This window comes from Lactuca serriola, chromosome 9 (genome assembly GCF_051521515.1).
Source record: "Lactuca serriola cultivar US96UC23 chromosome 9, Lser_US96UC23_V15, whole genome shotgun sequence".
Taxonomy (NCBI): Eukaryota; Viridiplantae; Streptophyta; class Magnoliopsida; order Asterales; family Asteraceae; genus Lactuca; species Lactuca serriola.
This window is the reverse complement of record NC_136416.1, coordinates 9,759,993-9,769,961: the sequence shown is the minus strand read 5'-3', so window position 1 is coordinate 9,769,961 and position 9,969 is coordinate 9,759,993.

Here is a 9,969-nt window from a genome sequence, read left to right as displayed (position 1 = left end):
CATATCTACTTCCAACATATGAACGACTGTGGCCCGTTTGAATAATTCGATTATTCTTAATAAACTCAATTATTCTGGAAGTCAAAACATGCAAATGTGAAACACAAGAATAATACTAATCCCATACGGCCTCAACCCTTTGAGCATAAATAAAACACCTTTTATTTATCACCATATTGATTACTCATTATTTGTAGTTTCGGGTAATCAACTTCTTACTTGAATTACAACACTTGTCCCATGCTCCTAGCATGCACACAATGTTTACCTATGGTTCTTACTCTGTGAAATAGATCACACTGAACACATTTCCAATCCTTCTCATTTCACAACTCCAAATCCGTTTTTCATAAGTCAAAGAATATCAAATTCTTGCTACTTATAGAATATGCTAGATTCTAACATTCTATGCAACTATCCTTTCGTAATGTCACTGCACCAAAGTCACAAAGACTATTGCCAATGATATTACAAAGTCCTCTATCGGAGATTGTTACAAGACAATTCCATAGATGTGATGTCTCTTTTTTCAAAGTACATTCTTTGAACATCCTTTTGCATAGAAGTTTCTAATCTAATCATAGATTTCTTAATATTCAATTCCCAATATGGACACACTTCCATATGTTCCATATGACAACTCATTCTTAATAGAATCTTATCTATTCGTAATGATGTCGATATGGTCCATCCAATATGGAAACATTTCCATATTTTCCAATACTATACTTCCAACTACTCACAAGCGACCAATCCTCGTCGAACTTGGATTGTCCTTTGATAGTTGTTTAATTATTTTAGTCAAAACCAATTCTAGTCCCTTTTCCCTCTAAATGCGCTCGACATTTGGAAAATTTTAGAATGGTCAAACATTAAAGCATTTGCAATCGATCCTATACCCGAAGCGTATGGGACACGACGCATAATGTTTTATTTGCTATGTTCTCAAAATTCGAATTGTGAAGAGGGATGCCGTAATCATAATCGAAATTTTAAGAACACACTTTGTACCTTTGACTAAATTTTATTAACATTTCTCAACCTAAACCTTTAGATTTGAAATGAAGCATAATATTCTCTCCCTTAATTATAACTCTTCAACTATTGCGACTTTGCAAAGTATGACTCTTTGTTTTCTATAATTAATATTGCTAACCTTGCAATACTTTCCTTAATAATCATACAATCATAACTTTTATGCTCCCACTATCTTGATGATTATTATAAAACATAACACTTATGCTCCCACTAGCTTCGACATGTATTCATAAACATCTTAACTTTCAGAAAAACAATGCTTATTGAATTTCTTAAGTTCATGTTTCTAATACTTAGTGCTTTGATAATCTTTTATCAACGTTTCTCGAACTTATACACATTTGCCTTCGATAGTTCATATGTGTGTCTAAACAATTAAGACTAATTGCCAAACCTCACAATTCAAATTATGGAAAGGGATGCCGTAACCATAATTGAATTCGAGAATGCAATTTTACAATCACTATCTTCTTAAAATCTGTCTTAGTGAAAGCATTTCCTCACAATCATTTTCATGAAGGAGGAAATCTTATGACACTTAGATTTAAACGGTGTATTTGTTCCTATCCATGTGAATTTGTCAAAACCAAAGTTTACGACAAATTCAAACTCTTATGGATCGAACTTTCTTGATCTCGATTTCTTGCCTTTATGGTAGCACAGCTGCCCACCATGTCTTCCAAGTAGTTAAGCAGCTCACCCTTTCCTATCAATGTACCTTTCATTGATTAAGGTGCTTTGCCTTTTATGCGTTCAAAATGAGAACTCATAGAACTCACATGAATAATTAACTTGATTGGATTGATTGAGTACTGTTGGATTGGCACAAAATCAACAGTAAGAGACTCTCCATGACCCATCTTTTGCGGAAATCATGTTAGTGAAAATCTCATAACGCTCTTGTCTCACGTTTTGGTGGTATCTCTCCAATAAGTCTTGATACATCTCGTACGGGTACATGTCCTAATATGACTTTTGGAATTCGGAGTTCATGGTGGCTATCATGATGCAATGTACCTTCGTTGCATCTCACTCGTGAGTTTCAAAAGCGGTCATTTCAGCCGGAGTAGCGATTTCAGGGTTGATTTTCTCGAGCTTCTCATCGAGGACATACTCCTTATCCTCATAGCGAGCAATGGTGCAAATGTATCTTATCCATTCGCTAAAGTTCGTCCCATCGAAAGTGACCTTTTGACAAAGGCTCATCAATGTGAAAGAACTAGCAGCAGCGTTGTTTGCGTTCGACATCTACAAATAGAAAGGACAAAGATAGATTAGATTATGAATCCCTACTTATCACCCAATAAGAAAAAATAGGGATAGGATCCAACAACAATATTTACATATTAGAAAAGGGATGCTGTAATCTAACATGTAAATAAGAAGGTAAGTGAATGACGATTCACTAATTCTCCACCATATAAACATAACTTTAAGTCCTAAATGTATTGAGAATTCCTAGGTTCAGATGAGATTCATTGAAACTATTCAATGGCATGTTTAAATTTCGATATGCCCCTCTTGTTTGTGACTGGGATACCGAGGATCACAAAGCGGGTGTGAATTACCATGCAAATTCACATGGTGCCTTCATTGTAACGATCACCTATTCGATGTGCTGGTAAACCACACACGCTCCATCGAACTATGATAAACAATGAATCACCCTTTGCCACCTTTGCTTAGAACCAATTAGTGTGCCGGTAAACCACACACGCTCCACTAACTTCTTAGCAAGGGTGCAAAGTGTAATTTCATGGGATTGCATCAATTCACTTTTCCTAAAGTAACTAAGATTGGGAAATTTTAAAAAATATGTGTAGTTACTTTGTATTTCATATTATACTTTTAATGAGAGGATGAGGTTGCCCTATCCTACCCGTTCGGCTAACGACCCTCCACCGATCAAGTAAGCGGTGGGTGTGAGTGTACACCCATTAAGCACCATTTTATAGGCCGCAACCTTATACCCACCTTATAGATCGGCTTCGTGAATGAGGCCTACTAACGGTAAGACTAGCATTTTAGTTATACATATATATATATATATATATATATATATATATATATATATATATATATAAATCTTGTAATATTATATTAGTATAGGGTTGTATTTTAAACTTTTAAAAAGCTAGAGTTTGAAATTTAAATTGTCTAAATTAAATCTTTTAATCACAAAACATAAATTTCAAAACTTGAGGACAAGTTTTAAACATTTAAAACATGAAGGATCAAATAACAAATAATCTCAATTAACAATTAATTCCATAATTATCCATATTTGATTTATTTAATTTATTTCTTGCAAGATAATTACCAATTTAATCAAAATAGTTAATTAATTATCACATAAGGAAATTAAATATTTTATTAGTTGATAAATATCTTTAATTAGATCAAGATTATATTCATATATATCAAAAAATCGGATTTGGGTTGATCTAATATGATTAAGGTAAGTTTCCATAAGATAATCATAAAAAAATCCCGAATCTGGCCTTTCCTGACGCTCGGACTTGCCGAGTGCACCAAGGGACTCGCCGAGTCAGGCCAACTCGCCGAGTCCACTATGGAACTCGCCAAGTCCATGACTCAGAAACACAAAAATCGAATTTTGCACACAAGTTTCAAACAAACAAGAAACAATTTAATAGAAACCAATCTAGGCTCTGATAACACTGATGGGTTTTAGCCATAAGAACTTTCCTATGTGCGCATGCAAAACTCTAATGCTCGGATCTAGGCTTTCTAATTAAACATGCTTTGAATCCAAGACTTCTAACAACTAATTAGGTATAAAACAATACAAAATCAGATCTAGAAGTTTACCTTTGAATCTCTTGTTTTGATCTTGTTGTCTTGGAGCTCTAGAGTCACAATTGTCACTCCTCTAATGGCTTACAAACACCAAATAGCAATGAAGATGATTTGAGAGAGAGAGGCTAGGAGGAAATCGGCCAGGGGTTCTCTATTCTCAATGAGGTTCCGATTTCCCTAAGCCATGGGGTCTATTTATACTTGTAGACTCCTTAAGGGTTACAACTTAAACCCTATTTGGATAATCTTCTCTTAAAACAATCCATATCCTTACCATAGATAGCCTTGGACAATTTTGAGCTATCCTTAGCTCTAGAATTCGTCCAACCCCTATCCAATAAGGATTTACAGTCTAAAGTGTAACTATCAAACAATTGACAGTTTATACCCTCTTATTTAATTAATCTCTTTAAGTCACCAAATTAATACCAATTAGTTTATGACTTATATTAATCAAATAACAATATTATTATTCTTTATATTATTCTCATAATATATTAATAATATTTATTCTTTCTTAATAAATCATCCTATCAAGTTGCTATGGTGAAGGCAACCCAAAAGGACCATGCACAATCGGGTCAAATACTTGCCTAATATAGTTGCAGCCTTAGACACTATTCCAACAGACGTGCCCCAGGGATATTGGTCCTTTCAAGGTTTTAGCCTAGGTGGGCAGGGTTGTGTATTGTTTGGATCTACCTGAGGAGCTCAGTCATATTCACAGCACATTTCATGTCTCTTAGTTGCAGAAATGTTTGGTTTACGATTCTGCAATAAGTACATTGGAGGACATTCAAGTGGATGATCACCTAAATTATAGAGAGAGACCGGTGGCGATCCTTGACATGAGGATGGAGACTATGTGAAAAAAGGTTGTGGGTTTGGTGAAAGTGCAGTGGCAACACTGGAAGGGTTCAGAGTGGACATAGGAGCCCGATGACAAGATAGGGGAGCTTTAACCGAAGTTATTTGTACTAGAGGACTTCAAGGACGATGCCTGATTCAAGTGGGGGAGAATTGTAACACTGGATTATCAGCTAACTGCCAGTTTGGTCTTAAAATTATAAAGTTTGCATTTTAGTCCTTGTTACGCTAGGCGTAACTTGGAGCAAGCATGGCGTACTCTCTTTAAGTCGGACATGGGGATCCCTTAGTACATTGGGCGTACCTTAGCGTATGTTGGGTGTTCTCGCTCAAACCACAAACCCTAATATTTAGGGTTTGACCCATATTTATGCAACATTATGGACCTTGAGGCTGCCCCGTCATCAGCCTCCTTACCCTAAAAATATCCCCCCACGAAGCCCTAGCCTCCATTTGAGTGTTCTTAAGCCTTTGTTGTGATCTTGTGGCCTTTTTGGGTACCTTGAAGAAGAAGAAGTTTGGTGGTGAAGCATTGGTTGAGTTGCAGCTTGAAGATCCAGAATCTTCAACATCTTTGCAAGCCTCAGAAGTTATAAAGCTCCGAACTTTATGATCTTTAATGTAGATCTTGTATGTGGGTAAAATCTTATGCTCTTTGGTCCCATAAGATGGTTCTTGTGAGTAAATGCTACTCCTAGGTCTTAAGTTGTTCTTTTGAGGTTTTTGAGGTCCGTTGATGATAAAGTTTGCATCTTGATGGTTGAGGACCAACCATGCAAAAGTTTATGGTCATTTTATGAAGAAAGAATGCTAGATCGAGGATTTAGACCTCTTGGAACCATGAAAAGGATTAAACCTTCCGAATTTATCGATTAAGACCTTATTTAGAAGTAGATATGAGGTTTGGAAGTTAAGGTCTTAAGGTACTAAGCTATGTGGATAAGAAAAAGCCACTGCCAGTATGTTAGGCGTACTTCTGCGTACGCTGCACGTATTGGGTTTGAGTCCCATTTTCTTCCTCGTTGTTTGGACTTGTATGCTGGGCGTAATATGGTGGTATGCATGGCATACTCACCACCTGTGCTTTTAGGCATTGAACTAGTTTGGGGCATTGTTGGGCCATAAGTCTTTATGGGTTTAGGCCATTATTAGGCCTTAGGTCTTTATGCATTTGGGTCATTTCTGGGCTTTGGGCCATTTTGGATTATGGGTCGTGATTAGTTAGGCCCAATAAAGGAAGGGTAAAATGGTCTTTTAGAATAGGAGTCGGGATTAAGGATTTAGACTCTCGGTTATGGTTTATGGCCAAATTGTTAATTAGGGTTTTATTATTTGTGATTTCGTACGGGGATTCTCTGGTTCAACAGCCCGAGTGTTATTTGTTTATCAGCGGATGAAGGTGAGTCTTCTCACTATACTGTAGGACATGAGGTTTCATTGTATGCTTGTTGTCTGTGTGACTCTGGCTTGTATGTATGCATGTTATGAATATCGGGTAGGGCCCGATGTCGGGTAGGGTCTGATGGATGCTGGGTGGGGCCCGATGTCAGGTGGGGCCCGAAGAATACTGGGTGGGTCCCGTTGTGTGTATGATATATGGTATTTTGGGGAAACTCATTAAGCTTTGTGCTTACTGTTATGGTTTTCAGTTTATGTTTCAGGTACTTCTGGTTCGACAGGGAAGAGCTCGGGATGATCGTATTACACACACCATGTTTTCCGTATTATTGACTCTGATGTATTTTGGATATGGATAATATATTATGATTTTCCATTTTGGTTTTCTATGAACAAGAACTGGTTGGTTGTTAATCTAATATAAAATGAATTTTTGGTTATAAATTTTAGGACGTTACAAGTTGGTATATGAGCCTTAGTTTGAGGGATTCGGGCATACTCTCGGGTGTTTCTGAACTCAAACTGAGGAGTGAATTTGATATGGATCATCGTGGATCGTTTGACCAAGAGCACACATTTCATTCCGGTTCAGGAGAGTATTTCTGCAGAGAAGTTGGCAGAGGTCTATATTAGGGAGGTTGTGGTACGTTATGGGGTGTCGGTATCTGTGGTTTCTAACAGAGATGTCCGGTTTACTCCCAGGTTTTAGAAGAAGTTTCATGATGATTTGGGCACTCCTCTCCACTTCATCACAACATTCCATCCGCAAACCGATGGTTAGAGTGAGCGGACTATACATACCCTTAGGGATATGCTGCGAGCGTGCATGTTGGACTTTGGAGGGAGTTAGGATACATATCTTCCGTTAGTGGAATTTTCGTATAACAATTGTTGTCACGCCATCATTGATCGACCTCCTTTTGAGATGCTCTTCGGGAGGAAATGCAGGACCCCGATTTGTTGGGGCGAGGTTGGTCAGCGAGTTGTGGGGAGTACCGAGGTGGTACTCAAGACCAATGAGTTGATTCAACAAGTTCGGAGCAGGCTCCCGACAGCTCAGAGTCGGCAGAAGAGTTATGATACTGATGCAAGGTGGGATCGGGACTTCAGACACATATGCAGGGTGTACATATATGTACGCGGGGCGTAGGTGCCATTTAGTGAAACCCTAATTTATGGGGTTGGGCACTATATAATCTCACTGATGGCTCATGTTACCCTTATTTCTTAGCCTCCACTAACCTTATAACCTCATTTAAAAACCCTAGACCTTTGCATTGCGTATTTGAGCTAATTGTGTGCTTCTTGGTGTGTTTTGGTTCATTATCAAGAAGAAGGAGTTTGGTGGAAGGTTATTGATCAAGGAAGAGCTTTTGGATCCTGATTCTCTACTCTATTTCCAACTTGTTTGAGATAAAAGCTATGATCTTGTTCATTAGAAGCTTATATCTAGTTTATATGAGTTTTGGACCCTTTTTCTCCCTATGAATGAGATGTAATAGTTTGACACCACTCCAGGAGCTATGAGTTGCCATGCTTGGTGTTTCTGAGGTTCAAAGTCCATAAACCTGGCACCTTTAGGGTTTAGAATCACCCATGCATGAGATTGTGTCCATTTAGTGAAGGTAAAGTGCTATATCTTTAGATTGGGTCTTTTGGGGGCATGCAAAGTCACCAAGTTAGTGAATTTATGGTTCTAGACGCTTATTAGGGATTAGATCTGTGGTTTGGACTTCTGTTCTTAAGAATTAAGTTCTTAAAGTAAGTTTTGGCTTAATGGGTGAGTACATTGGGCGTACAAATCTATACGCGCGACGTACAGGCCATTTAGTGTGTATGCTTAGCGTACAACTGAGTACGCCCCGTGTACTCTGTCTGTTGGGTTTTGTGTTTTGGGCTTCGAGGTTGGGCTTTTCTTTTGGACTTAAGTGATTGGGTTCTTATTGGGCGATATGAGTGCAAGTGCTTTGGACTAGTAGAATAGGCGGGCTTTAGAGTAAGGCCCATGTAAGGGTTTGGGCCTAATTTGTAAAATTGGGCCTTGAACGGTTAGCTGGATTTTGGGCCTTTTGGATTACTGGTTTGGGCCTAAGTCTTGGTCCAAACTAAGACAAGGGTAAAATGGTCTTTTTACCCTAATTATGGACTCATAGACTTGGATTAGAATCCAATTATTAATTGGATGTTATTTGGTATTGATAACTCTGGGATTCGTCGGTTTGCAGCAGCAGCGAGTGTAGGATTTTTTTATCTGTCGATTGAGGTGAGTTTCCTCATTGGATTTAGCGGGTCCAAGACACCAATGCCGACTTTTATTATTTATGTTAGATGCTGTAACTGCCTGTTTTGAATTGCTTCCCATTTTGAGGTGGTGATCAGGGATTAGGTATTAGCAGGCTTTTATCCCTTGAAGAATTGAGTTTTCGGCTCATTTGGGGGTTGATGATGTAATTTGGATGATCTGGGTATTCGGTTTGTGCTTTGGAGCCTAAGGGTATTTTGGTAAAATGTCATCTAGGGCTTCTATGGAAAATGGATGTTTGTTCGGGATATGGTAAGGCAGGTAGAAGTTGATTGAAGTGTAGATCTTCTCGTTACCTTTCATGGATATAAGGATCGTCGGAATCTGATTTAAAACAAAGAAGTTTTTGCCTTCAGAGTGCTTAAGGGTTAAAGGGGAAAACCTAGTACGTGGAGCGTACCTAGGGAGTATGCACAACGTACTGATGTGAATGGAATTACGTTGGGCGTAATATGGTTTACGCTTAGCGTACTGCAAGGAATGGATCGTGGGTGCGAGACCTCGTACGATGGGCGTACGAGGAGTACACAGGGCGTACAAGGGGTAAAGTGAAAACCTTAATTTAGATGTTGTACCCTATATAAGCACATTAAGTCTTTTTGGCTGGCCTCTTTACCAGCCTCCAAGTCCTAAAAACCCTAGAAATCGTCCCTTAGCTTCCATGGTGGTGTTTTTGAGTTCACCACATGCATTTTGGTGTTGTTGGGTCATTTCCAAGAAGATGGAGTTTGGTGCAAGGTTGTGGATCAAGGAAGAGCTTCTGGATCTTGATTATGTGCTACATTTCTAGCTTGTTTGAGGTAAAAAGCTTTGATCTTCTTCATTGTTGGCTTAGATCTATGTTGTGTGAGTTTTGGTCCCTTTTTGGCCCCAAGAGTGAGATCTAGTGGTTTGGTACCACTCCAGGAGCTATGAGTTTCCACTCTTTGTGTTTCTGAGGTTCTAGATGCATAAAGTTGTTTGCTTTAAAGTTTGGAATCCCCCATGCATGATATGGTGTCCTTTTGGTGAAAGTTTAATGCTTTATCTTGAAGATTGGTTCTTTGGGGGCATGTGAAGTCACAAAGTATGTGACTTTATGGTTCTAGACACTTGTGTGGACTCAGATCTGTGTTTTGGAATTTTGCACTTAAGCGTAAAGAGCTTAATGGAGTTTTTGGCTTAAAGGATGAGTATTTTGGGAGTACAAGTCTGTATGCACACCAGACAAGCCAAATAGTGAGTACACTTAGCGTACAACTGAGTACGCCCCGCGTACTCAGTCTGGTGGGTTTTTGCTATTGGACTTCGTGGTTGGGCTTCCTTTTTTGGCTTGAGTGTTTGAGTTCTTGTTGGGCCATGTGAGTACAAGTATTTTGGACTAGGAAAATTGGTTAGGCCTTAGGGTAAGGCCCATGTGAGGGGTTTGGACCTAATTTGGAAAATTGGACCATATTTGGGCCTTGGTTGATTATTTGGCCTTTAGGCAATTCAGATTGTGACTTTGGGCCTTAGTCTTGGACCAAGCTAGGTTAGGGGTAAAATGGTCTTTTTACCCCGATTAT